The sequence below is a fragment of the Macaca mulatta genome, chromosome 2 (genome assembly GCF_049350105.2).
Source record: "Macaca mulatta isolate MMU2019108-1 chromosome 2, T2T-MMU8v2.0, whole genome shotgun sequence".
NCBI lineage: Eukaryota > Metazoa > Chordata > Mammalia > Primates > Cercopithecidae > Macaca > Macaca mulatta.
In genome coordinates, this window is record NC_133407.1 from 17,054,581 (window position 1) to 17,082,090 (window position 27,510).

The 27,510-nt window shown below is 40.9% G+C and overlaps 1 pseudogene; it reads right to left on the reverse strand.

Annotated features, from left to right (window-relative positions):
• Window positions 1–1,482: 1,482 nt before the first annotated feature.
• Window positions 1,483–27,278, reverse strand: LOC707290 (thyroid hormone receptor-associated protein 3-like; annotated as a pseudogene).
• Between the last annotated feature and the right edge of the window lie 232 nt (window positions 27,279–27,510).

Sequence of the window (27,510 nt, forward strand, 5' to 3'; positions counted from 1 at the left end):
GTGTCATCCACAGTTTCTTTCATCAGTGTTTTATGGTTTTCCTCATAGAGATGTTTTACCACCTCGGTTAAATTTATTTATTAAGGTATTATACACACACACACACACACACACACAATCTGCTACTTCATTTATTTTATTTGCAGGAGGAGTTGAAACAAATTTTAAGGGAGATTTTCATTTCCCCCCTAAACATGAATCATTCAAGTAAAACTAACTTAACTATAGAAATGTAGCAAAGTAGGGGAAAGCAGCACAACAACCCAAGAGGAAAGTCTCAGGAGAAGAGGTGGGTGCAGTCTGCATATAACATATGCATAAATGCCCTGTGGTTCACTCACCCAGGACCATCTCCCTTGAAGGCAAAAGCACAAGGACCCATTTTAAGAGGATATTTTCCCCGCAAACATCTGAGAATGCTTCAACTTAAACACCTTAAAGTTAAAAAGACAAAAAAGAAAAAGAAAAAAAAACTAAAGACCCCAAAAAACCCCATGAACCACCCAACCATAACCACTTTCCTTAATTGATCATGAGTTTCTTTTCATTTTATAAAAAGATTAATAAAAATATTGAAAAAATTATTTTTTCATCTTACATTTGTAAAGACAATAGAATTCAGAAGTTTCTTAGAAAACAGACCAGACACTGCCCTCCAGTTTCCACCCCGTTGCTGGAAGGATCAGCAGGACTAGAAAGTTTGGGATACTGGAGCTGCTGGTGGAGAATGGGAAGTCCAGCCCAGAAGAAATCAGGAAATAGGGCTCAAGGGCACGTGGGGTGTGGTTAGGAGCAACTCCACGTGCTACATGGCTGTGCAGAAAAGGAGAACACAAGGTGGTCAGAAAGGCCTTAAACTCCTCCTTGACATACAAAACTTGTTTTTACAAACATCCAAGCAATTTGATCCCAAACTGAGGTGAACACTTCAAAGTTTATTCACATGCTTTGTTTTCTCTTTTAAGAATCAAAGTTTCCCAAATTAAATGTTTCTAATATTACTACATATGCCAAAAAAAAAAAAAAAAAAAAGAAAGAAAAGAAAAAAAAGAAGGGCTTTTAAAATCAGGATGGGGAGAAGAGATTGAAAATCATCAAATTAGTCTTCCTAGCTCCGGATGAAATGAACTTCAGAACAAAACTGTTGGTTTCTAATAGGAAACAAAAATTCAAGCACTGCTCTCCTGCCCTAACCCCTGCCCCCACCCCCACACACCAACGACAAATGAGAAAAATAGCTAAAGCCCATTGAGTTGTGTTCTGCTCAAAAGCTGGGCCTGACCCTTGGGTTCCACAGCCAGCCTCCTCTGTCCAGTGGGAGGCAATGCCAGGGATGCCTTCCATGGTAGTACAATCTGCATGGCTGGTGAGGGGTGGGGTAGGATTTTCAGAATCTTCTTGAGGTTCCTCTATTTAGCTCCTCACCAGCCATCTTCCCAGCGCCTCTCTCCCCTGGGCAAGGAATCCTGTCAAGAGTGGCCCCTACTCGGTTGTGGGTTGTAAATTGTCCTTCTCTTCTCAGTTCTCTGTCTCACTCTCATCATCTTCAATCTCCCTTTCCTCCCCCACTGAACTTGTCCTGGGCCAACTTGGGGCTGGTACTTGATTTCTGGAACGTGAACAGGACCCGATCCCGAGGAAAGGCTCCTCCACCTGGCCCCAGCTCACCCACTTGTCACTGCCTTCACCTTCATGGTCATCATGCAAATAATACTTCTTGCTTTTGGGTGTGTACTCTGGGTACCACTCCTCTTCTCGGTTTCTTTTCTGAAAATTGTTGCTGTTGTTGTTATTGTTCCCAGAGTAGCTGCCTCTGCACCAGCCTCTTCCTCTGGCTCGAAATGGAAAGGTTCCTCCAGTTCTGCCACCTCCTTTCACTTGGACCCACCAAGCCTTTGGTCCCCAGTCTTGATTTCTCAAAGCCCGTGGTGCTCTCCTCTCTTTCCTCTGTCTCTTCAGTGTACTCTTCTGCTTTGTAGGAGTGAGATGACTGGGAAGAAGAGGAAGAGGATCTGGACCTGTCTCTTGCTCTCTGGTGCTTCTTCTGCTTCTTTGATCCTTTATGAGTTTTCTCTGTTTTCTCAGCTGAGCTGTCCCTTGAGGGGCTGGAGTCTCAGGAATCCACTGATTCTCTTGATTTACCTCATTTAAGATCTCTCTCCTGGCTGAGCGCGGTGGGTCACACCTGTAATCCCAGCAGTTTGGGAGGCAGAGGTGGGTGAATCATGAGGTCAGGAGATTGAGACCATCCTGGCCAACATGGTGAAACCCCATCTCCACTAAAAATACAAAAATTAGCTGGGGGTGGTGGCACATGCCTGTAATCCCAGCTACTTGGGAGGCTGAGGCACAAGAATCCCTTGAACCTGTAAGGCAGAGGTTGCAGTGAGCCAAGATCATGCCACAGCATTCCAGCCTGGACAACAGAGCGTGACTCCGTCTAAAAAAAAAGCAAACAAAAATCTCTTACGACGTTCAATAGCAAGGCTGCGATCAACAGGATCATCTTTGTATTTTCCCTCAGCCTTGTAGACAGGTACTGGGGGAAACATCTATTCTGTGTATCTCTGGCCTATTCTTGTTTTTGGCTGCCTCCTGCTCAGTTCCTCTCTTTAGGTATTTAGTAAAGCGTTCATGTAATGTCATTCCTGAGGACCCAAAGTGATGCTCTTTAACATGGTGAACAATGGTCACTATATGTTGGGCAAACAGTTCTGAAGGGCTACGCTGAGACTGAGCTGACTGTATGTGCTGGAAAGTGGAACAAAACTCCTGTTCCTTTTTGTTGCTATGGACTAGATCTCGGCAAAGCTTGTGTTCCTGAGCCAATAAGCCACTGGGTCCTGCAAGGTCCTCATCAAAAGAGTCCATCTGGACATTGACCTGTGCCTCTCGAGTAATGGAAAAGGAAGACTTCCCTGTGGAAAAGTCTTTCACTTCCAGCTTGTCTTGGCTCTCAGAAGTCTTTCTTGGGGGAGGTGATGAGCTTTTCTCCTGGACAGCTTTGTAAGCAGTCACTCAGAAATTCTTCTCAGGTACAAAGACCCTGTGCTCACCTTCGGTTCTCTTGCCCCAGTCCTCCTTTTTGGATCTTTCTGGGAAAGACTCCTCATCCATCTCCTCTGTTTTCCTCTGCTTTCCCTTCCCTGGAGGTGCATATACCAGGCCCTCTCATTTGCCTGACTTCTCCTCCTCCTGGTTTTTGTTTGCATCTATGACTTTAAACACATTTTGGGTTCATCATCAAACTCAGACTCCTTCCTTCCCTTAGCTTTGTCCTTACCTTCATCATCCATCTCTTCCTTGTGGAAGTCAGCCATCTGCTTCTCAAAGTCATCTCGGTGCTTACACCTTTTGCGAGACTGACTGCCCTAAAAAGGCTTCTCCGAATCAGTTTTGGGAGCAAAAGAATCGGATTTCATTTTTCCATCACCCAAGCCTGTATGAGAGAAACTCCCTTTCTCTTTAATTTTTTCTTTATCCATATTTGTTTGTTTCTGTTCCTTGTCTTTTCTATTCTGTCTTCTGCTTTTCTAGATACCTCTTTGTATAGGCTGCTCCTCCTGGAGCAGCACTCTCCTGCTTCTGAGAGGAGACATATGTGGAGCCAATGGATGGTGAATTCCTACCCACAGGGCTCTTTTTGGATGGACTCAGGGACCCAGGAACCATGGTCGAACTGACCTTGGTGTGTCCCAGGCTGATACTCAGCACCGCTCAGCAGAGTTGAGCTCATCTGGAATGTGCTGGAAAGTGGAGGACTAGGTTTTGGCAGGGGGTAGGATGGAGTGACCGCTGCCTCACCACCACAGACTGGAGGGGCTTTTGAGAGCTGGGCCTCACTCCCAAGGACTCAGCTCAGAAACGGCTGAGACTCCTGATGCAGAACCAGTGCCGTAGGTGGCATCTGGCCATGGCTTCGAGCTCTCAGATGCTTTTGTATCTTGAGAGGTGCCTCCAGAGAATGTCTGGTCCTTGGCCTCATCTCCCTGGTTATCCCTAGCAGCCTGACATGGCCAGCTATCCTTGGAAGAGGACCTTTTCTCCCTTGCAGACTTGCGCTTAGAAGATTCAACTTGGCTATGGTTGGAGGAAAGAACGGGAGGATGAGGAGCGCCTTGACTGGTCAGAAGACGACTTATCAGAGTTTCTAGAATGGCTCCTGGACCTTGGTGAAGGGGAGCTTCTCGCTGAGGACTGGAATCTTCAATGGCCTGTATGCTTGCTGGTAATTCTGCCAATTTGAGTGGTAGTTTCCATAGCCTCCTTGGTTATACTGGCCCCATGGATAAAAGCCTTTGTTGCACCCACGGAAATAATAGGGCCTTCTATAGCCTCTGTTGTGACCTCGGAAATCCCGATTCCAATATACTCTTGAGTGGTTTCGTTCTCTGTTATGAGCTGGAGAACATGATCTGGAACCAGACCTAGCACTCAGCCTGCACTTCCTTGAACCAGAGACAGATCGGCCTAGATACTGAGACTTCGAACATGAATGAGAACGAGATCTTGATGCAGATCCTGAACGAGAAGAGCGAGATCCAGACTCGGATTTACTTGTTTTTGACGGCTCTGTAGAGAGGATCACTTTTCAATTACACCTTATTTGAACAATGATTTGACTTGCACTGGATCCCACACACTACCCCAAAAGAACACTTGCAGCACCACTGGCTTCTTCAATTTATGAGTCAAGATACACTTCTGGGCCTACTGCAGCGATCACAGCTGCAGCTCGCAAGGACACAACCAGCCAGAACCTCGCCCCCGGTATTTTATATTCTTATAGCTATTTTTATACCATTTTTATAGTAAATGTGATTGCCTCTTGATTCTCAGCTAGATTGTTATTGGTGTATAGGAATGCTACTGGTTTTTGGACATTGTTTTTGTATCTCGCAACTTTACTAAATTCGTTTATCAAACTAAGGGTTTTTGGTGGTGTTTTTAGGTTTTCCAAATAACACGGAGACAATTTAACTTCCTCTCTTCCCATATGGATGTCTTTTATTTCTTTCTCTTGCCTAATTACTCTGGCCAGTACTGCCAGTGCTATGTTGAATAGGGTGGCATCCTTGTCTTGTTCCAATTTTTATGGGAAAGGCTTTCAACTTTTCTTCATTCAGTATGATGTTGGCTGTGGGTTTGTTGTATATGGCCTTTGTTATTTTGAGGTACGTTTCTTCTATGACTAATTTGTTGAGGGTTTTTTATCATGAAGGGATACTGAATTTTGTGAAATGGTTTTCCTGCATCTATTGAGATGATTATATGGATTTTGCCCTTAATTCTGTTTATGTAATGTATCATGTTTATTGATTTATGTATGTTGAACCATCTTTGTATCCCTGGTATAAAACCCAGTTGACTGTGGTATACTATCTTTCTGATGTGTCATTGGATTTAATTTGCTAGTATTTTGTTGATTTTTGTGTCTATGTTATTCAGGGATATTGGTCTGTAGTTTTCTTTGTTCTGTTGTGTGCTTGTCTGGTTTTGGTATCGGGTTATACTGGCCTTGTGGAATGAGTTAGAAAGAATTCTCACTTCCTCAGATTTTTGGAACAGTTTCAGAAAGATTGAGATTAATTCTTTGTATGTTTGATAGAATTTGGCTATGAATATATCTGGTCCTGGGCTTTTCTTAGTTGAGAGATTTTTTTTTTTGTTATGGATTTAATGTTTTTATGCATTATTGGACTGTTCAGGTCTTCTGTTGCTTCCTGGTTCAATCTTGGGAGGTTGCATGTTTCCAGGAATTTATCAGTTTCCTCTATGTTTTCTAGTTGGTGAGTGTATAGTTGTTCATAATAGTCTCTGATGATCTTTTGTATTTCTGTGGTATCATTTATCACGTCTCCTTTCTCATTTCTGATTTTATTGGGTTTTCTCTCGTTTTTTTCCTGGTTAGTATATCAAGTGGTTTATTGATTTTGTTTATCTTTTCAAAAAACCAACTTTTTGTTTCACTGATCCTGTGTGTGTGTGTGTGTGTGTGTGTGTGTGTGTGTCTCTATTTAGTTTAGTTCTGCTCTGATTTTTCTTTTTGTCTTTCCACTAATATAGGATTTGGTTTGTTCTTGTTTTCCAGTTCCTTGAGATGCATCAATAGGTTGTTTATTTGGAGTCTTTTTTTTTTTTTGGTGTAGGCATTTATTGCTACAAACTTCCCTCTTAGCACTGCTTTTGCTGTATCCTGTAGGTTTTGGCATATTGGGTTTTGATTTTTGTTTGTTTCAAGAATTTTTTTGTTTACTCCTTAATTTCTTTCATTCAGTCATTCAGGAGCATATTGTTTAATTTTCATGTATTTGTATCATTTCCAGAGTTCTCCTTGCTATTGATATCTAGCTTTATTTCATTGTGGTCTGAGAAGGTACTTGATATGATTTCAATTTTTTTGAAACTTGTTGAGACTTTTTTGTGTTCTAACATATGGTCCAACCTGGAGAATGTTCCATGTGCTGATGAGAAAAATATGTATTATAAAGCCACTGGATGAAATGTTCTGTAAATGATTTTTAGGTCCTTCTGGTCTAATGTACAGTTTAAATTCAATATTTCTCTGTTAATTTTCTGTCTAGATGAACTGTCTTATGCTGAGAATGGGGTGTTGAAATCCCTGTCTGTTGTTGTATTGGAGTCTGTCTTTTCTTTTAATTCTAATAATATTTGCTTTATAAATCTGGGTGCTTCAGTTTTGGGTACATATGTTTAGAATTTTTATATCCTCTTACTGAATGGATCCTTTTATGGATCCATAATGAGATATTGGATCCTATAATGAGATATTGGATCCTATAATGAGATATTGGATCCTATGAGATTGTTTGTCTCTTTTTACTGTTTTTGACTTAAAGTCTGTTTTATCTGATATAACTACTCTGCTTAAGTTTGGTTTCTGTTTGCATATAGTTTCTTTTTCCATGCCTTTACTTTCAGTCTGTATGTGTTTTTACAGATGAGACGAATTTCTTGTAGGCAGCCTATACTTGAGTCATTTAAAAAAATCCACTGAGCAAGTCTGTATTTTTTTAAATGGAAAGTTTAATTTGTTTACATTTAGGGTTATTACTGATATATCAGGGCTTATTCCTGTTATTTTGATACTTGATTTCTGGTAATTTTATATGTTATTTTTTCCATTTATTTCTCTCTTATTATTTACTATTGTAGTTTGTTAGTATTCTACAGTGGTAACATTTGAGTATTTCCTCTTCCTTGTTTGTTTGCTCTACCTATGGCTTTTATATTTTTGAGTGTTTTCATGATGGTAGCTATTAATAATCTTTTGCTTCTGAGTATAGAACTTTCTTAAGCATTTATTGGAGGACTGGTCTAGAGGTGATGAACTTCCTCACTTTTGCTTGTCTGGGAAATACTATTTTTCCCTTATTTATGAAAGATAATTTTTCTGGACATAGTATCCTTGGCTAACAGTGTTTTTCTTTTAGTACTTTGAATATATCATCCCATTTTCTCCTGGTCTGTAAAGTTTCTGCTGAGAAGTTAGCTGTTAGTCCGATAGAGTTTCCTTCGTAGGTGATAAAATGTTTTTCTCTTGCTGATTTTAGAATTTGTACTGTCACTTTGACTTTAGACAGCTGAATTGCAATAGGCCATGGTGAAGTACTTTTTGCATTGTATTTTCTGGGGATCATTGAGCCTCCTATATCTGGATGTCTAAATCTCTTCCTAGAATTATGAAGTTTTCATTTACTACTTTGTTAAGTAGGTTTTCTAAGCCTTTCAATTTCTCTTTACTCTCAGGGATACTAACAATTAATACATTCAGTTGCTTTATGTAGTCCCGAGTATCTCAAAGGCTTTGTTCATTTTTTGAAAAATATTTTTTCTTTATTTTTTGTCTGACCAGATTATTTCAAAATATTTGTCTTCAGGTTCTGAAATTCTCTATTCTGCTTGGCCTAGTCTATTTTTGCAGCTTTCGATTGCATTTTGTTCTTGCTTTGATGACTTTTTCAGTTCCAGAATGTCTGTTTTTTTAAAAAGATATTTATCTCTTTGATACATTTTTCACTTATTTCCTGTATTGATTTTTGAGCTGTTTGTATTGCTTTTCATATTTCTCTTGCATCACTGAACTTCTAAAAATAAATATTTTGAATTCTTTATCTGGCATTTTGAGCATTGCTTTTTGGTTAGGATCTATTGCTGGAGAATTATTATGTTCCTATGAGGGTGTCATATTGCTTTTTCATGTTTCTTATGTCTTTACAGCATTTGCTTCTCTTTATTTTTTGAATTTTCCTTCATTGAGGGGGCTTTTTCCTGAATATGTGACTATGATGTTGTTTGGGTAGGACCCTTTGGCTTTGCTTTTGGGTGCATGGGGTAGGGAAGACTACTACAATTTCATTGGCTATAAATAGCGTCAGTGGTATCTGTGGTTTCCTTGGCGTGTTAGGGTGCGGTTATTGGTGGAGGCTGTGGTGAACTTGTGCTAGGGTCTGAAATGCCAGATTGGTCTGTCTTTAGGTTTCAGTGGGGCTCAGCATGTCTATCCTTGTGCTCTGTGGCAGTGTATTCTGACACTTGTGTTGGTGGTTCCAAGCAGGCTGATTCTTGGGTCTCTGGGTGCCTTTCTCAATGCTGGTTGTGGTAGTGGTGGACTGGGTGGGTGAGCAGGCTCTTGAGTTCCTGAGCAGTTGCATGATGTGGGCAATGGTGGCAGCAGTAGTGGCGAGATGCTCTTCTGATTCCCAAGTGCTGTGCTTTTGTGTTGGCAGTTGTTGCAATGGGCCATGCGGGCTGGCTTCCAGGCCACTAGGGGGTGCTTGCAGGTAGAAGCAAGTACCTGCAGGTGCTTGAGGTGGTAGTGATATGTTCTTTGTGCCCAGCCTCTGTCCCTTAGAATAAGTGCTTAGGAGCCCCAGGTGATGGACTGGGTTATGGAACCCCCAGGACCATGGATCCTGCACTCTGTCTTAGATGGTGGAGTGAAGCCAAGCAGAGCCAGACCAGGCAAACTTGTACATAGGTTCCCCAATGATGAGTGCATGGACTAGCTGTGTTGAGGAGTTGGGGGTGGGGTGGGGTGATCCTTAGGCCCTGGAGAAATGCTTGGGTGAGGGGCAACCAGCACTACAGTGAGGTCTTACCATGTGGTGGGGGTGGCCAGTTCCAGCAGTCTCAGCAGCCCCACCCTTGGCCAGCAGCTGGGGGACTTTCATCCTTTTCATGCCCCAGTGCTTGTGGGGCTCCCTCTCCTATCCTGGCTGTTGCAGCTGGGGGATCCCTCCCCCATCCTGGCTGTTCAGTCAGACCTGGTAGTTCATGCCTAGCCCGGAACTCAGCCCTGGGCCATGGGGGCCCCCTGCCCAGTTCCATGTCCAAGCTTCTGCAGCAACTCTTGTCTTGCTCAGGACAAGTGGAGGAGTTGCCCACATCTAGCACCAGCAGCTGCAGCCCACAGCACACTTGCTTCCCAGTCCTGTTTGCAAAAGCCGCCCCCACACTCCTACTTTGGCCTCCTGCCCCGGCTCTGGAAGCAGCAGCTTGAGTTTCCCCAATGCCCGGAACTGGTGCCACTGGTTCCCAGGACTGAGCATAGTCTGCTAAAAGCAAGGATCAAGAATGGTGTTTTATTGTAGCTCCTCAGGTCCCAGAGTGTGAGACCCAAGGTGTGTTCCCTCCTTGGAGTTCCTTCCCACGGTCTCCTGGCTGCTCCCAAGTCAGAATCAGGGCTTGGGAGAGTCAAAGTGTTTCTCCTATGGCCTGGATAGTACAATTCCCAAGTGAGAAGGTAAATTGCAGGAAGACACTCACTCACCTTCCGCCGTACTAAGTAATTCACTGCCAGTTTGGGGCCAATCATAGCCACACAAGCTGCACATTTTCCTTCTCCTTCCTAGATTTTAGTGTTTCCTATCATTTTTTTTTCTTTTCTGTCAAACCCCCATGTTCCACCTTGGATAATATATTTAAAATGTGAATGTTGGCCGGGCACGGTGGCTCCTGCCTGTAATCCCAGCACTTTGGGAGGCAGAGGTGGGCGGATCAGGAGGTCCGGAGATCAAGACCATCCTGGCCAACATGGTGAAACCTCATTTCTACTAAAAAAACAAAAATTAGCTGGGCATGGTGGCAGGTGCCTGTAACCCCAGCTACTCAGGAGGCTGAGGAAGGAGAATCACTTGAGCCTGGGAAGCGGAGGTCGCAGTGAGCTGAGGTCATGCCACTGCACTCCAACCTGGTGACAGAGCAAGACTCCATCTCACAAAAAAAAAAAAAAAAAAAGAAAAAAAAAGAAGAAAAGACTGTCTACACACTTTTTTGGTACTTCTCAGTGGATGAGGCATGCTTACAATGCCTCTAATCAGCCATCTTAAAAAACAAAACGAAACAAAACAAAAAAACACATACTGTTGAGATAGCTTCTTATAGATTATCCTAAATGTAGGCAATATGCTCAAAATTGCAATAGATGAGAAAGAGGGTATATGCAGTGACCTGCATCTAGCACTCCAAGCTTTCGTTATTGCTGTTTGCTCCTGAGAGGGTTCAAAAGGGGCTACATTAGACAGGAAATTCCATTTTTCTCTTTGCCTTTCACATATCTGCATTTTAATTTGAAATTTATACCATGCTTTCTTTAGCTGGGTGAATGCGGATTGCCATATTTCATCCGAACTAAGACATTGTCAGTTTTAAGGTACACTATTATTTTATTTACCACTATGAAGGAAAAAAACCTGCCAATGAAACGTTGACAATTATAAGACATATCACCATTTCGGAGACGTTACAAAGTTATAATTCCTGCAAGAAGTGGAAGTACAGTGTTGAAATGCAACATTTTAAGATTGCTGCCTCCCATGAAAGAGGAGGCTGTTATTTCTGGGATGAGATCAAGTTTCCCTTGAACTGTTTTTGCAGGTTATCTTCTCTACACTTGGCATTCATGCATGGAAGAGCAAAACCTGGTTCTGTGTTAGCACATATTTTGTGTTACATTGAGCTCTATCTTGCTAATTACAAAACAAAGTTTTATAGAATAAAAGCCAGTGATTATAGAAACCAAATTGAGAATTAGGACTAAGGATAAAGTTTAACAAGAAAATGTAATTACAGGAAGTTAGAATACGCTCTCCTCTGTATCATTTAAAGATTAAGAGACTCAGCAAGAAGAAAAGGGAAAATATTGTCCTATTGATTGTGGAATTAGCCAGGAAAAGTGTTTGCGAGTTCTTTATACTCTGAAATATTCTTCTACACTGTGGAACTTTAATAATCAGATTTCACTCTTGAAGTTTAATAAATGGCACCAAAAGTTGTTTTTTCCAACTCAGGTGCTAATATAACCAAGATTGTTCTTTGTCCCTAGTAAAGAGAAGGCTAGATATTACTATTTCTATAAAACTCTAGTAGGATTTAGAAATAATATTTCATATACTGTAGGCCATAAGGCAAAGGGTACACAATGGCTAGAATTTATTTTTCCAAACTGAACTAGTAGAGTATATGTATGTGACTTTTATTCAGACAAGACGTGTAAAAGAAGCCACTCTGCTCCTAGACCTACAGCAACTGGATTTGAAAACCAGATTTGCAACCCATGTTATCTGATGGCAGCTATAAGATTTTGGCCCCAGGGCAAGGGGTAATTTGGTTAAGGGTTATTTATTTTTTGCCTTCACAGGATATCTTGTGGTATTTTCATCCTCCTTTTCCCATATGCAGTCTTCATAGCTTGAACCACTTACAACAGTGGTTTGTTTCTGTTTTTGTTTTTGTTTTTTTTTGAGATGGCGTCTTGCTCTGTCGCCAGGCTGGAGTGCAATGGTGCGATCTTGGCTCACTGAAACCTCTGCCTCCTGGGTTCAAGTGATTCTCCTGCCTCAGCCTCCTGAGTAGGTGGGACGACAGGCATGTGCCGCCACGCCCAGCTAATTTTGGTATTTTTAGTATAGACGGGGTTTCACCATGTTGGCCAGGATGGTCTCAATCTCTTGACCTCGTGATCCACCCACCTGGGCCTCCCAAAGTGCTGGGATTACTGGCGTGAGCCACTAATCGACCTCTGTTCTTACCCAGCCAGAACAGTGGTTCCTAACCTGAACTGCACATTAGAATTGCCAGGGGAACTTTAAAAAAATACCAAAAATATCCATGCATACATCTTATTCCAGCCCAAGGAATTCAGAATCCCTGGAGTAGGTCCCAAACATTAAGGGTTTTTTTTTTTTTCTTGAGCTCCCAAGTGTTTGTAATGAGCATCCCAAATTGGGGATCCCCTGATTTAGAGCTATAATGCTTGCTCCTGGGATTTTGCAGATGTCAGGATGGAGACTTGGATTTAGTTCATGTTAGTAACAAACCTTCCCAGAATAGGAGGCTGAAATCTTTGGATTGAAATAACCTTTATCTTAGGGTCAGGTTTCCCAGAGGCAAGATTCTGAGATGAGAGTTTATGTGTAGGTGATTTCATTTAGAAAGCGCTCCCAGGAGAAACCTGTTAAAGAGCAAGCAGGACAGGGAGCAGAGTGTAGTAGCTGGTTTTTAAAGGTGGCTGCCTCCCATTCCTTTCCTCCATGTTTGTACAAACCACTCCATCTACCAGGGAGGGGTCTATTTCCCAGGAGAGAAACCCAGGAGGCAGAGGTTTCAGTGAGCCAAGATTGCACTCCAGCCTGGGGACAGAGCGAGACGCCATCTCAAAAACAAAAACAAAAACAAAAACAGAAACAAACCACTGTTGTAAGTGGTTCAAGCTATGAAGACTGTGTGTGGGAAAAGGAGGATGAAAATACCAGTTGCCATGTAAGTAACCCGACCACCTGAGACCACCAAGGTGTGAAGTTTGAGCTAGCACCGTGGGAAGGTGACATGGGAATCCAGCTGGCAGTGAAAACCAAAGCCCCAGATGTATGACACCAGTCCAGCCAGTTCAGCCAGCCCCTACAGTCATTTCAGCCATCCCAACTGAGGTCCCAAACACCACAGACAGCGAATTCCCAACCAACAGAATATGAGCAAATACAATAATTGCACTTTTAAATTTTGGAATAGTTTGTTATGAAGCAATGGAAAATTGAAATTTGGGGTAGTTTCACAGTGATAGAAGACTTAATGTTTGGGTGGCTTATTGTGTGACAATAGATACTGGAAATAGGAAGAAACCCCCCTGCAGGGATAAAATTTCAAGCAAAATCCTGTGGAGGTTATCTCATTTGATTGGGAAAATCTGAATTATGTCTCAGGATTATCCTGATATTAGGCTTTCATATGCCTAGCTATTGGATCAGGCCTACTGTGTGGTCAGAAATAGTGGCATAAACTCCCAGGCTTGTCTTGCTTTCTGAGGAGCAGTGGCAGAGTCAAGCATCCCTCAAAGGACACCTGGCCTGTGGCAGGTGCCACATCATCATATCGGAGCATGTGGTAGTAACTCTCTTCTGATATTATTTCTCATTGTTTTACAGAATATGCAACCCAAGCAAGAAAAAAAAAAAAACCAGAAAAGTGAAAAAAAAAAAAAAAGAAGTACAAGTATCTTAGGCATAAAGTTCAAATTTGATCAATAAAAGGGAATAAAGACTTTACTTAACAATTAAAAATTATGGGAGGAATCTTTGTAGATAGGGAAACAGGTAGGTGCGGTTCGTTTTTGCAAGATAGGAAAAATAAACCATGAAAAATGCTGCAGGTAGAAGACGCTTGCATAGCAAGGCAGAGGAAAGCAGCTTTGTGACAACGCTGAACATTTCCTGCTGTTCAGAGAAGCATGAAGTGGGAAGATGCGAAATTGTTGGCAGGTGTGTCTGATAGCAGTGTTGGCACACCTAACTTCATAATTTCTGACCTAGTTGAAGAAATGCCTATGGTATTTTTGCTGGGTTTAATTATAGCATAAATATAATCTATTTCTTTAAAAAGAAAAAATTGGTTAGAATTCCATTATTGTTTCTGTGGAGAGAATTAATTTTCAACAAAGTGTTTTGGAGCATCTGTGTTGGCAGTTCTGGGAGGAAGGTCTCATTTTCTAAATGCAAATTTTGGCTCCTCCTGTATTCTTCCTTCTACCTCAACACTTAGCAAACTACCAGAAACAGGTTTTTTGTTGTTTTTTTTTTTTTAACTCATAACATAAAGCAGTAAGTTTTGTGATATTCTTTCCTAGGTAGATCTTACATTAGAACGGAAAAAAATTCTTCACTAGGCATGTGGTTTTGCACTTGCAGATGTTTAGAATGGATCCTCTTTATGTGCTCATTCATTAAGAGCTGATCTATTCCACTTGCTGATATAAACATATATTTTATATATATTTTATATATATATATATATATACACACACATACAGACACAATTTGGATTTCTGCTGCACACTACAAGCACTGCCTTTGGGGGTTATGCAGGGTAAGGTGACAGCTTTTGGCAGTGCCAAAAATGCTTAACTGCTGAGGTTAAGCTAGGAGCTCTGGGTAAATGTTGCCTCAAAATGGCTGCTGGCACCCAGGCCAAATTAGCCAAGGAATCAATTACCCTCAGATGGCTGCCACAGAGAGATCACCACCATAGCTGCTGGGAGAAAAACCTCTGGTCAAGCCAGCCTTCTGATGATGCAAAGGAACAGAATACACATTTATCTCCTGGGTCATTGTTTCTCTTCCTCAATTTTCAGCCTGCAGGACACAGGCAGTTTCAGCTGGCCCCAAGTTAGCAGCCCTTCCAGCAGCTGGGCATCATTTCCTCTATTCAGATATCTCATCTGGAAATAGTGAAAGTTTAATAGGAGGCAATCAGACCCCAGGGATTTCCAAATGATACCTGATGGAGAGAGGTCTTCTGGGGTCACGGACACAATCACTACTTCCTTCAGACCTGTGATTGCTCGCTGCTGGGGATGATTGGGATTTGCAAGTTGATTAAAGCCGGAGACTTAGTGTGTGAAATAGAATTTCTCAGATAATTGCTGGAAATTGTCTGATGCCTTTGTTGCACTGAGCTCCACATAGTAGATTATATGCTCTCGGACTTAAACCAGATCCATGAAAGGGATCTCAAGGAGGACACTTCACAACTGGTACTCTGTCTTCTGACACGCAGAACAAGAAGGGAGAGGATGGGATGCTTCCTTGGGATTGGGTGCTGAAGAAAATGAAATCAAAGCAAAGATTTCCTTCTGGAAACAATTTCGATGAGTATTCTATTTCTTTCTCCAGCTGAATTTTTCTTTGGTAATTTCATAGTTTTCTTCATGTAAATATTCATGTCTTTCCTGATTTTTCCTGCACAAAAACATGTCTGCCTCTCACAGTAGGCCAGGACCTGATTAAAACAGTATCCCAGAAAAGCTGTTTAGAGCTTATGCTTCCAAACCAAGACCCAAAACATCTTTGTGTAGTGCCAAAGTTGAAAATGTTGTTAAGTGATATGCTTGAAAGACTTTTAACAAATTTATACCACCCAAGATTGGTGAGAGGACCTGGAAAAATGTACTCCCATATTCTATAAACTCTCTAAGAAAACATTTTGCCAACATTGACCAATGGCCTTAAAAATGTTCATGTCTTTTGACCCAACACTTCATCTAGGACAATCAAGGACTTAGTCCTTTAGGAAATGATCAAGGGTGTGAACAAAGGTTTAGCTTGTTCCATCATTGCTGGTGCCTGTCTAGCAAGAGCATGTCTAGCAAAAGCATGTCTAGCAAAAACCTTGGCAATAGTGTTCAACTTTGGAGGAGTAGAGTAGTGTATATCCAATAACAACAAAGGTGGAAATGTAAACAGTGGTTGTCTTCACATGGTGCAATTACAATTTTATTTTGCCTATCTGTATTTTCTAATTTTTCTTCCATGAATATGTTACTCATTTAAAAGTATTTTCAAAACCTCCCTTTGAACTGTAATAGTTTTGTTGCAGAAATTTGTCTACTGACATGAAAAAATGTTCGCAAAAATAATTAATGTAAATAAAATGGAGTTAAACTATATGTAGTATGATTCCACTTTTGAAAAAGAGAAATCAATGTATTCTCTCTCTTTGTCTTTCTCTCTGTTTGTCACACACACACCTGGAAGTGCACACACCAGTATATGTCAGTGGCTCTCTGTTGATGGAGAGAGGATGGTAACTTAATGTTTTCTCTTTGTTGTTTATATAATTTATAACTTTTCTTCGGTGAACATGTAATATTTGTATAATTGAGAAAAATAGAGTATAATTTTACATGCAATAGACAGGAGGCTTTATGTGTGTACAGATGCTCTCGACTAAGATATTTTAAGATTTTTTAACTTTACAATGGTGAGAAAGTACTACACATTCAGTAGAAACCTTACCACTCTGTTTTTTACTTCCAGTAAAGTATTCAATAAATTACATGAGATATTCAACACTTTATTATAAAATAGGCTTTGTGTTAGATAATTTTGCACAGCTGTAGGCAAAGGTAAGTGTTCTGAACATGTTAAGCTAGGCTTGGCTAAACAGTAATGTTCAGTAGGTTAGGTGTACGGTATTAAATGCATCTTTGACTTAACAATATTTTCAACTTAGTATGGGTGCGGATGTAACCCCACTGTAAGTCAAGAAACATCTGTACTGAAAGAGAAAAATAGAATGGTTGCATGGTTACTTGAAGTACATTCTATTGAATGTGTATCACTTTCTTCCTATGGTAATATCAAAAAATGATAGGTTGAACCATCCTAAGCTGGGGACCACCTATATATGAAGGGAAGTGTCAGCTGGCTCTGTTCTCTGCCCCCAACCTTCTTCTGCTTACTGTATGCTTATGTAGGCTTGGGTCTTCCTTCTTGGCTTAGGGAAAATGGAACATCCTGTTAACTGAGAGGTGGTCTGGGGCAGAGGCCTCAGAGAGCCTATTAGGTAGTTGGCTACTCAGTTGCTTTTGGGGTAATACGTGCATCTGATACTTGGAAACAGGTATAGGAAGGGAGGGGGCTTTGTCACCTGCCATTTCTAAAAATTACACCCAGTGCCTCATTCTCACTAGCCTGTACCTAGCCCGAGCTACTTGTCCTGGGGGTGGCCTCTGGCTTTCTCCCACCTGGGTTGGGCAGAGGGGAAATGGCATGAACAGGGAGCTAATCTGTTAGAACCAGAAAGCTTTCCCCAGGCTCTCTAAAGCGTGCCGCACTGAACGTTGCTTCCCTCAGCCATTGATTCCCCTAGAGAAATCTGTGCAAGAGGGAAAGAGGAAGAAGGAATTACAGCAGAGGTTCCCCTAAGCTGGGTTTTGCCAAGCAGTGCTGCAGAGTGCTTAGAAGCAGGCCCTGGTGGTATAAGATACCTCTGGACATGCAAGACTCTACCACACACCAGCTGTGTGACCTTGGGCAAACACAACCCTTCTGGGCCTTGGCTTCCTCAGACCATAATGTGGTGATGAAAAACTTGGGTAATATGTATATACAGCACTTTGAACAGAACCTGGCACTTGGTTAGTGCTCAGCAAATGAACTACAATTTATGTAAATGTTACCCTATTGTTGTTCCATATGTCCTTTTTTATTATTTTACTACATTTTTGAATAGGTAGTACTTACACAGGGTATAAATTCAAAATACAATGAAAAATATACGGTGATGTGGAAGGTAAAATTATGCCTCCCTCCCAAAGTTGTCCACAGTCTAATCCCTGGATCCTGTGAATATGTTACATGGAAAAACAAACAAACAAAACAAAACAAACAAAAAAATTTTCATATGTAATTAAGGTTATGGACTTTAAGATAGGGAGAATATCTGTGATTATGTAGGTGGACCCAATCTAATCCGATGAGCCCTTTAAAACAGGAATTACTCCGGCTGGAGTCCAAGAGATGTAGTAGCAGAGGAAGGCAGAGAGATTCCAAATACGAGTGAGATTTGACCAGCTGTTGCTGGAGAGACCATGTGAAATGCAGATGGCCTCAAAGACCCGTGACTGACTGACAGCCAGCAAGGAAACAGGGACTTCAGCCCTACAACCACAAGGCATTGAATTTTGCCAACAGCCCAAATGGGTTTAAAGCAGATCCTTCTCCAGAGCCTCTAGTAAGGAATACAGCACTACTGATACCTTGTATCAGCCTTACGAAACCCAGGCCAGAGACAGCAGTCAAGCCAACTGAGAGTTCTGATCATGAGCTGATACATTTGTTGATGTAAGTTGGGAGGTTTTCATAACCAATAGAAAATGAAACACATGAAAAGTAAGTTTCACTCCCATCCTTGTACCCCAGCCCCACGTTTCTCTTTCCTGGAGACAAATTCCCTATGTTTAGACGGAAAAAACAGAAAAGGAAGGAAGCAAATAGGTCTATTTTTTGGGGATGTTTGAAGCAGAGATTTTATTAGGGAAGAGAAAAGAGTAGGAAGAATATTTTTTGGATTTTTTTTTTTTTTTTAGGGAAAACTGGAACGCTGCATTGTGCCAAGTGTAATACTGTCCATGTGAAAATGATTAACAAAACTGTAAGAACATTTATGATCTTCTTAATTAACATTTAAAAACAGAAAATAAAACCACAGCTACTTAGGAAGTGTGTATAATTAAGAACATCATGTGGAACTTAAAAGATGTGTCTCTATCACAAAGGAAAGCTCCCTATGTGAAAATGTCAAAGGTTTTTCCTTTAGAGCCATGAAAAAGCTTCTAAATAGTTCAGTCATGTCACTCCTAGAAGCCAAAACCTTTAAGAGTGTGGGAGGAGAGCGAGTAGAAGGGAGAAAAGGAAGAGACCATTAGTCAATTTAAAGAAGGGAATTATATGAACAGAAAGGGCTTGTGAATATTCCAAATAGAATCTGAGATTGTATAATTTCAAACAGGTCTGGACCAGGTAGACAAAAGGCAGTCATTTAGACAGATTGAGGTCATTTTGTATGTCCTTGAGTCTACTGACAGTTAAACCAATAATCAGTGTGTGGCCTTTTATTTCTCTTATTGATATTTGGAACATTGACAATCTATGAGCTAATATTTATATCTTAAGCCTTTTGTTTTGTTTGGATTTTTTTGGTGTTGGGGGCAGAGAGGAGAAGGAAGTTCAGGAAGGGAATGCAATAAATCATCCAATGGTTGTGCTGGCATATTATTTTAAAGAAGGACCGAATCTACTACAAATCACAGAATACTGAAAACTGACCTGTGTGTTGAAAACTCCCTGCATTTTACTTCATCCAACTGATTCACAACTGAGAAATCAATTTTTTAAATGCTTCATGAATATTTGGAGGAAATCAAGTATATTGACTAGTTTGACGAATATTAGCCCTAGTGGGAAGATTGTAACCATCCTTATATGAATGGTAAAATCATCATTGTTCAAGTCACATTGCAAATAAGGCAAAAGGCAAATTTTTCATGACAAAAATATCAAAATAGAAAATGATACTGTCAGTCGTTTTTATTTTTAAACAGAAAACAAAACATTCTATTGCTTTGCTATAATTTTCTCAAGAGATTCTTCCTGAGAAGAATAAGACGTAACTCACAGACTTTTATTTCCAAGTAGTGAATGTATCACAATGTATGAGATTACCAGGAGTTCACTTAGGGACTTGTACATCCCCAAACTCAAAGTTACAGTTACATTTATTTCAAAGAAAGGCCAGAAACAATTTCCTCTGAAGTCTTCCTGCCTGTTAACATACACCACAGAGTACCAGGACTGATGCACCCACGTGGCCTCTTTGCCCTAACAAAAGAATTTCTGGTAGCTGAGTGAGTGCTTTTGATAGTCAGGGCTCCTTGAGCCTCTGCTCTTGGCTGAAAAGAAAGCTGTCTTAGCTAACGTAGTTTTTTGGTCCACCTTAGAATGCCTTCAAGGTTAGCAAAGGGAGCTTGGTTTAATTTGCTTTGGCAGAGGAATGAGGACAAGTAGGACCTATCATAGGTAAAAGGAGAAGGCAGCTGGAGGGTGTTCTTGTAATGCCAATGTTGAGGGCAACACACCTTGGGCTTTCTGTTAAGGTTTCTCACAACCTTCTTTGGTTCATCTCAGGTTCTCTTTGTGTAGCTAATGAACAAGACGTCACATGTGGTTAGAATAACCCCAGAAGAAACTGGGATCCTAATTATGGGAATTAAATCAAAGAACAGGTTTATTTATTATGCTCGCACACTTTCAAAAGACAAAACATTAATACTCATGTAGTTGTCCTAATCAATTTGCTAAGAGCTCTCCACATCCAGCCCTGTTAGTTGGATCAAGCTGCACGCATCTCTTTGCCAACTAGATTATTGCTGGTTAAGGGGAATAGTTGCTTATTGTTATTATGAGAAATATAGGATCAAATGCTACAGTTCTGACTGAAACATGGCATTTTAGAAAATCAATGTACATTTATCTTTACATTTCAGAATCATATTGACTGTTGAATAACTGCTGTTATTTTTCTTTTTCTACCAGTCTAGAAGGAAAGTGTTCAAATACTTTTGTCAAAAGATTGACAAGAAGTTCCTCCTTCTTGTTTCATTTATAAAGCTGAGGTTTTGTGTCTCATTATCTTTTAAAGACTGTATCAAAAAAAAGTGGAGCACTGTTCTTGACTGTGGGAAGTAGCAATCGTGATTTTGGCAGGAGTTTGTGATTACCTATTTTACAGAATCCAAATCAGCTCACTTCTGTGATGACCCATCTAATCAACTTTGGGTTTTTCCATTTAAGCTTTCTTGGACTGATAATAGTTTTCAACATATTTCTCCACTTATCTGTCTTGTTGTCTTCCTAATGGAATAAGGTGGGTGGCTTGCTGCTGAGCTTTGATGACTGTGATGCACTGTGCCTGGTGGGAGCTTCTCAGATGCAAAGGTGGGGAGCTGAAAATGGTGAGAATTGCTGTGGGCAGCAGTATGAGCTGCCATGTGTTCTAATTAATAGATCACACAACATTTAGGTCTCAGCTTCCAAGCCACTTCCTCAAGGAAGCCTTTTCTTTCCTAAATTTTATTTTTAAAATGTTTAACAGTTAATATATAATAGTCATACATATTTTGGGGGGTGCATATGTTATTTTGATACTTGCATACAATGTGTTATGATCAAACCAGGGTAATTGGGATATTCATCACCTCCAATATTGATCTTTTTTCTAAATTTTGGGAATAATACAGTTCTTCTCTTCTAGTTATTCAACTAATTTCTCCTCATTTCTCTCCCTTCTCTTCTCAGCCTCTCATAACCACCATTCTATTCTCTACCTCCAAGAGATTCACTTTTTAGCCCTCACATATGAGTAAGAACATGCAATATTTGTCTTCCTGTGCCTGGCGTATTTCACTTCATTTAATGACCTCCAGTTCTATTTATATTGCTGCAAATGGCAGAATTTCATTCTTTTTATGGCTGCATAATATTCCATTGTTTATATATACCACATTTTCTATATTCATTCATTTGTTGGACACCTAGGTTGATTCTATATCTTGGCTATTGTGAATAATGCTGCACTAACATGGGAATGCAGACATCTCTTTGATATATTGATTAAGAAAGTCTTTTCTAACTGCCCCAAATTAAATGCTCGTTCTATAATCCACAACTCCCTCCACCTCCTCTTTCACAACGCTTATCAAATTTCCAAGTATTTATCTATCTTTCCTCATAAACTATATGCTCCATGAGGGACAGAAATTGTGTCTATCTTATTAATGTCTGTATCTCTAGTACAAACCCAATACCTTACCACTCAATCACAACTATATGCACATTATTCTTTCTTCTTTGATTGTATCACTTGCATCTTGAAGGCACCCACTTTTGCAGTGTATAATGCCATCTTTGCGGCTTGGCTTTGAGAAAATTTCCCACTATACTCCTCAGCTTCTCTATGGAAACTTTTCCAGGTTTCCTTGTTAATAAACTCAAGCTAATGAAAATGCAAATCTGATGTTTTATGGGAAAGATTTCTCTAAGACTACATGGGTGCTTCTTTATTTGACCATTCTGTCTTGTATGTACACCTGCTGTACAAATGCTTGCTCAATACTTGCTGAGGTTAGAAATCGGTGGTAGAGGAAGTGGTAATCTGGGCTCAGGAGCTTAAATTTGAAAAAGCACATTTGGCCTCCCATATTTAGATCTTTACAGAATGTAATGCCTGACAGTTTCTTCTTTCCCATTGCACAGATAAAGCTAATTACCTGAGACAACAGGGTTGCAGTAGAGTGTTTGATAATCACATGGCCAGCCAAGCTGAAGGATGGGAGTTTTTAATCAAATCAACCTCCCTGAGAATTCAAAGGCTAGAGTTTTTCAAGGACAATTTAGTAGGCAGGAGGGTAGAGAATGTGTAATGCTGATTGGTTGGGTTGGGAATGAAATCACAGGAGGTTGAAGCTGTCTTCTTGAGTCACTTTCTGGGTAGGAGTCACAAGACCAGCTGAACCTGTTTCTTGGTATGGGTTACTGGTCTAGATGGTTCCAGCTAGTCTACAAAAATGCAAGCTGTGAAACACCAGTTAAGGTTTTACAATAGTGATGTCATACATAGTAGCAATTGGGGAGGTTACAAATCTTGTGACCTCTGGCCACATGACTCCTGAACCATAATTCTAACCTTGAAGCCAATTTATTAGTTTTAAAAGGGAGTTTCAGTCCCTGAATAAAGAGGGGGTTCATTTTGGGAAGGGGCTGTTTTCATCTTCATTTTAAAGTTCAACTATAAACTAAATTCCTCTCACAGTTAGCTTGGCCTACGCCCGGGAATGAGCAAAGACAGTTAGCTTTGTTTTTTTGCAAGGGCAGTTTCAAAAAGAGTTTCGGATTCATGATAAGAATATTTCTATTTTTTAATTATGTTTTATCCTGGAATCAACACTTGTAGCCTATAGTAGAATAACTTGGGGAACTTCAATATATGCCTCTTTGAGGCTGAAAGTAACCTAAACAAATAAACTGCAACTCAGATGGTCTGCAGATATGGATAATTGTTTTAAAAACCTCAGAATTCCTCTCCCTCTTCTCCCTATTGAGGTTAAGTGCCTTCTTTTCTGGGGACAAGGAGGAGTTCTTTCCTGTCTGCTAGGCATTTGTGTATTACAGTCCTCTGATTCCTGTGCTAGATCTTTATGAATAACATAGCTGCCTGCTGCATCTGTATTTTATAATTTCTACTGGTAAATTTTGGGGGAGTAAAGGTAAGAGTTAGCTTGAGTGGGAAGTAATTACAGTTATCAATCTTTATGCCCAATTTTTGTCTTCTTCTAAAAGGGTAAAGAGAGAATGAAGGCCTTTGGATGGTTATAATTATAAACCTGTGGGTGCTCTTGGAGAGAGAAGCTATACAAATGGATGTGATTTGCCCTCCCCTCCCTGTATGTAAGGACTGGAAGGAAACTGGAGAATAACAATTTTAGGAGCTTAAAGGGAGTTTGTTCAGTATTTGCATTTCCTAAGATTTCAGGTAAGCTGAACAGATTTCACTCAGACATTATGTAATGCAATGCAGAGCTAATTTTAGAAGTTATTATTCATCCATCAATTAAATCAGGAAGTTATTTAATATCCCCCCCAAAACAATTTTCTAGGCTTCCTGTTTCAGGCTATGATGAGAAGGCAGGAGGAAACTTCACCTTAAATGGGGTCATGATACATAGCGAGCATTCATCTGCCTTGTGAGGAAAACATGTGGCTGGGGCTGTTTCAGTGAGGAACAAGGGAACACAAGTGACTCTGAGATTTTCATTTTCTTCCTCGGCTATGTTATTTGGCTTTTTCATTAGTGACTATCAATTTGTTGCAGATACGATTTTTATGCCAACACTGTTCTTATTTTGATTTCTAGGAACCAGATGACCCTCATCATCCAGTGGCTGATTGTATTGCTATTTGTGATAGATTGTGTTACTGTTGAAAATATTGTCTTTCACTGAAATGCCCTTCCTGTGGTATCTATTCTGCTGGAGGGTTATATATCCCTGACCTGCTGAACTCAGGTATGGCCATGTGACTTGCTTTGCCCAAAGGAATGCAAGCGAAAGTGATGTGTGAGACTTGCAGACAAAAGATCTAAGGGCTCTTGTGTGATTTTACCATAGCTCTTTCTTTCTGCTACAAACCAGCCAGGTCACAAACAGCTCCATCAGTCTGAGTCCCAGGGTGAAGCTGACCTGGAGAAGCTGATCTGTGATGGGCCAAACTTGGGGTCATTTGTTACTGCAGCACAGCAGCTTAACCTGACTGAAGTAGTAGTGAAAATATTTGGGCCCCAGTTAGTGAAAATGATTTTTGTCCTTCTACTTCTTTGTCCAATTTCTTCTAATAGAGATAAAATCACCATATTCAAGAACACTTTTCCAGGCCAGTGTGCTGGCTTAGAAATAAGCTGTGAAGTCACTCACTGAAAAATGAGGCTCCTACATCATAATAAAATCCAGTTCATTTCTAGAAAAGGAGAGACTGGTTGCTCCACAAGGGATAGGATCACATTGGTCTTGCTTGTTGCTGTATCTCTGGTGCTTAGCAAAGTGCTTTGCCCATAATGCTCAGTAATTATTTGTTGAATGAATACTGAATCACTGAATAAAGAAGAAATCAGGTGTCTCCATTATCATGGGTCAGACAAGACCATAGGTCACATTTTGTATTTAAACAATTACTTTCAAGTTTAGAATTATATAAGCAAGTCAAGTCCAATGAGGAACTAAGAGGCAAAAGTGGGTCTAAAGAAGTTGATGAGGGTCACACCAGGTATCACAGCCCCAAATGTGACTCAGACTTATGCAGAAAGCATAAATGAGTGAGACAGACTGGATCACTTCAGCGCAAAAATATACATCCTCTCCTTTCTCTTGAAACATGGTTCTCTTAGTCTAAATTTCATTGTATTTTGATAGAGATGTGTGTGAAAAATACTCATCTCTCTAACATAACTCTAAGAAAAACAATAGCAGGAATAAAATGATAATCAGTTACTCATGGTCAGCCTTGGCTTTTAGGGCACAAAAGTGGTGACCTGAACAGCACACATCCTATCAAAAGAAGTCAGGGATTTCTCAGCTCTTGTTGAGTGCTGCTGTGTTGTGCTGTTGGATATGAGCCCAGTTTTCCTAGAGCATCCTAATTTTCAGGAGAATCTTGTACTTTGGATGTTGGTTTTGAATTTCCCAATGTTTACATGCTGGCAGTGAAAAAAAAAATGATGTTAAAGTTGATGTAGGTTAACAGAATGCAGCCCAATAAAATATTTTGCAGAGCAGATTTGATCCATGGGCTACCAGTTGCAACTTCTGACCTTGGTCAGTTTTTACAGGGATGGTTTATGAGGTAAAAGCTCTAGACTTTAATATTAAATTTGCATGGTGTGTATGTGGTTTTTAGAAGACACCTGGAGGAGGAGCTGTTTTGAAAGTCTGCAGCTAAATTGGGGTTCCAGTAGCAGAGTGGCTAGTGACTCTGCCCAGGGGCAGCTGCCTGTGGGTGTTTACGGTTTGCCTCTCTCAGTATACTACTTTACATGGCAGATGGCCTGAAGCCTAGTGGTTCAACCTGTGACTGGGGGGTCTCACACATGGGAAGCTTGTTCATACTGGCAGACATCCTTGCAGCTCTTGTCTGTCCCTTGTCCGCTTTATGCCTGCCTGACCATCACTCTGGCCCCGGAAGCCTGACCTCACATTCTTTCCGGTGTCCCAGGGAAATCCTGACTTGGGGAAGCCCCTGATTCTTCAGGTGGAATGTGCAAATTCAATACCTCAACAAAGAGAAAACAAGTTCAAAGATTTTTACTTACAGATCCCGAGCAAGGAAGACATAATGAGTCAGGAGGGCAGTCTTTTGTTCCCGGATCACCTAAGGCAGTAAAGAAGGCTTGGGCAGATAGAGAGAGAGAGAGAGAGAGAGAGAGAGAGAGAGAGGGAGAGAGAGAGAGAGAGAGAGACAGTGAGAGAGCGAGAGCAGGAGAGCGAGCATGTGGCACCTAGAGCATATATAAGAGAATAATGTGGATCACTTTAAGTTTGCAGGCAAATGTCTGAATGGTCTGTTTGAAAGAAGTGGCATGAAAACGGGGAGCCCAGTCTGCCAGGTGGGAGAGATACCCCTAAGTTCTTATCTCTGGCCACTGACTTGAGCCATTTCGGTGTGGTGTAGAACTGGAAACTGTGTCCAGGATGACTGGGCCCCGCTTCTGGTATGAGAAAGTTAAACTTGTATTCAAAATGAATGCCAAGGCAAGATAAAACCCTGAGAATTCACCGCATGGGCCGATGCCAGTTTCCATTGCCCCAAACTGCAGATTGGTGATTCATCACCTGAGCTGCCACAGGGACAGCAGGAGGCTGCTGTGCGTCCTTTCTGAATCTCTCCTTGATTCAGGCCAAGGTCCTTTGACTTTGAGTATTTCTAAGATTAAGTAGGAGATTTGGGCACTAAATTATATATTCAGAGTGTCTTTGCTGGAATGAAAACTTTTAATTTTGTGCAAAGCATGTTCATTTGTTTCTTGTTTCTTTCTCTCAGATAATATTAGGAAATGTACAATCTCCTCCAAGAGAAAACATATTGGCCTGGATGAAAATGCAGAGTTTGTGGTCCTAGGGGAAAGAAAATTCTAGAAGAGGAGAGAAAGGCCTACGTGTGAGGAGGTGTCCTTGTTGTTTTCAGCTTTCTGAGACTGGAAAGGTGTGTACCACAGCAGTGGCTACTGCTTGAAGATGTCCATGATTTTGAGAGCAGTAACTGATGGAGTTTAAAGAGGACAGTTGTCCTGTTTGTAGCCACTGAGCATCACTGGAACACCTTCCTTTTTTCTACTTTGGAATTTTCCATCATTTAAAATCCACCTCCTGAAGGTAGAAGGCAGAGCTCACCTTCCTGGACTCTCCAACAGCTGGTGCTTAGGCCTCTGAGCTGGGCTTTGGGTGATACGAGTTTCTTCTGTTTGTCCCTCCAGATCCACTCTCCACCATTCTCCACCTATCCCGTCCTCCAGGAGGCTGACTTGGATGGACTATATCACCAAGGTTTCCTTGTCTCTTGCTTCTGGTTGGGTTTGGCCAATGGCAGCAATGGCAGGCAGTTGGAGAGCCGGAGGAGAGCGCAGAGGGGACATTAACCCCCAGCTCCATCTATGCCGAGAAGTTCCTGCTGTTGTTACATTTCTATACCTAAGAGCCCAGCTTGGGAAGGGAAGCTCTCACCAGGTTCCAGAATAGCTCCTTTCCCTTGGCCCTTCAGATCTAGGTGCAGTAACAGTTTCCCCCTGTTGCTAGTTTTTGGGTGCTTTACCACCCTTTCCCACACCATTGCAAACAGCCCCCCTAAAAACTTTCGAAATTGTCTTTCTGAGTGTGCCATCTTTTTCCTGCTTGAACCCTCACTGATTCACTTTGTTCATCAGATCTTTGCCAAACCTTTACCCAAAAGCTTGTGACAGAATAGAGCTGGAATAACGTGATGGTTAAGTGTACGTGTTGACTTGGCTGGGCCATGGCATCTAGACATTTGGTCCAACATTATTCTGGATGTTTTTGTGAAGGCGCTTTTGAATGTGATTAATTTTAAATTGGGACTTTGAGCAAATCAGATT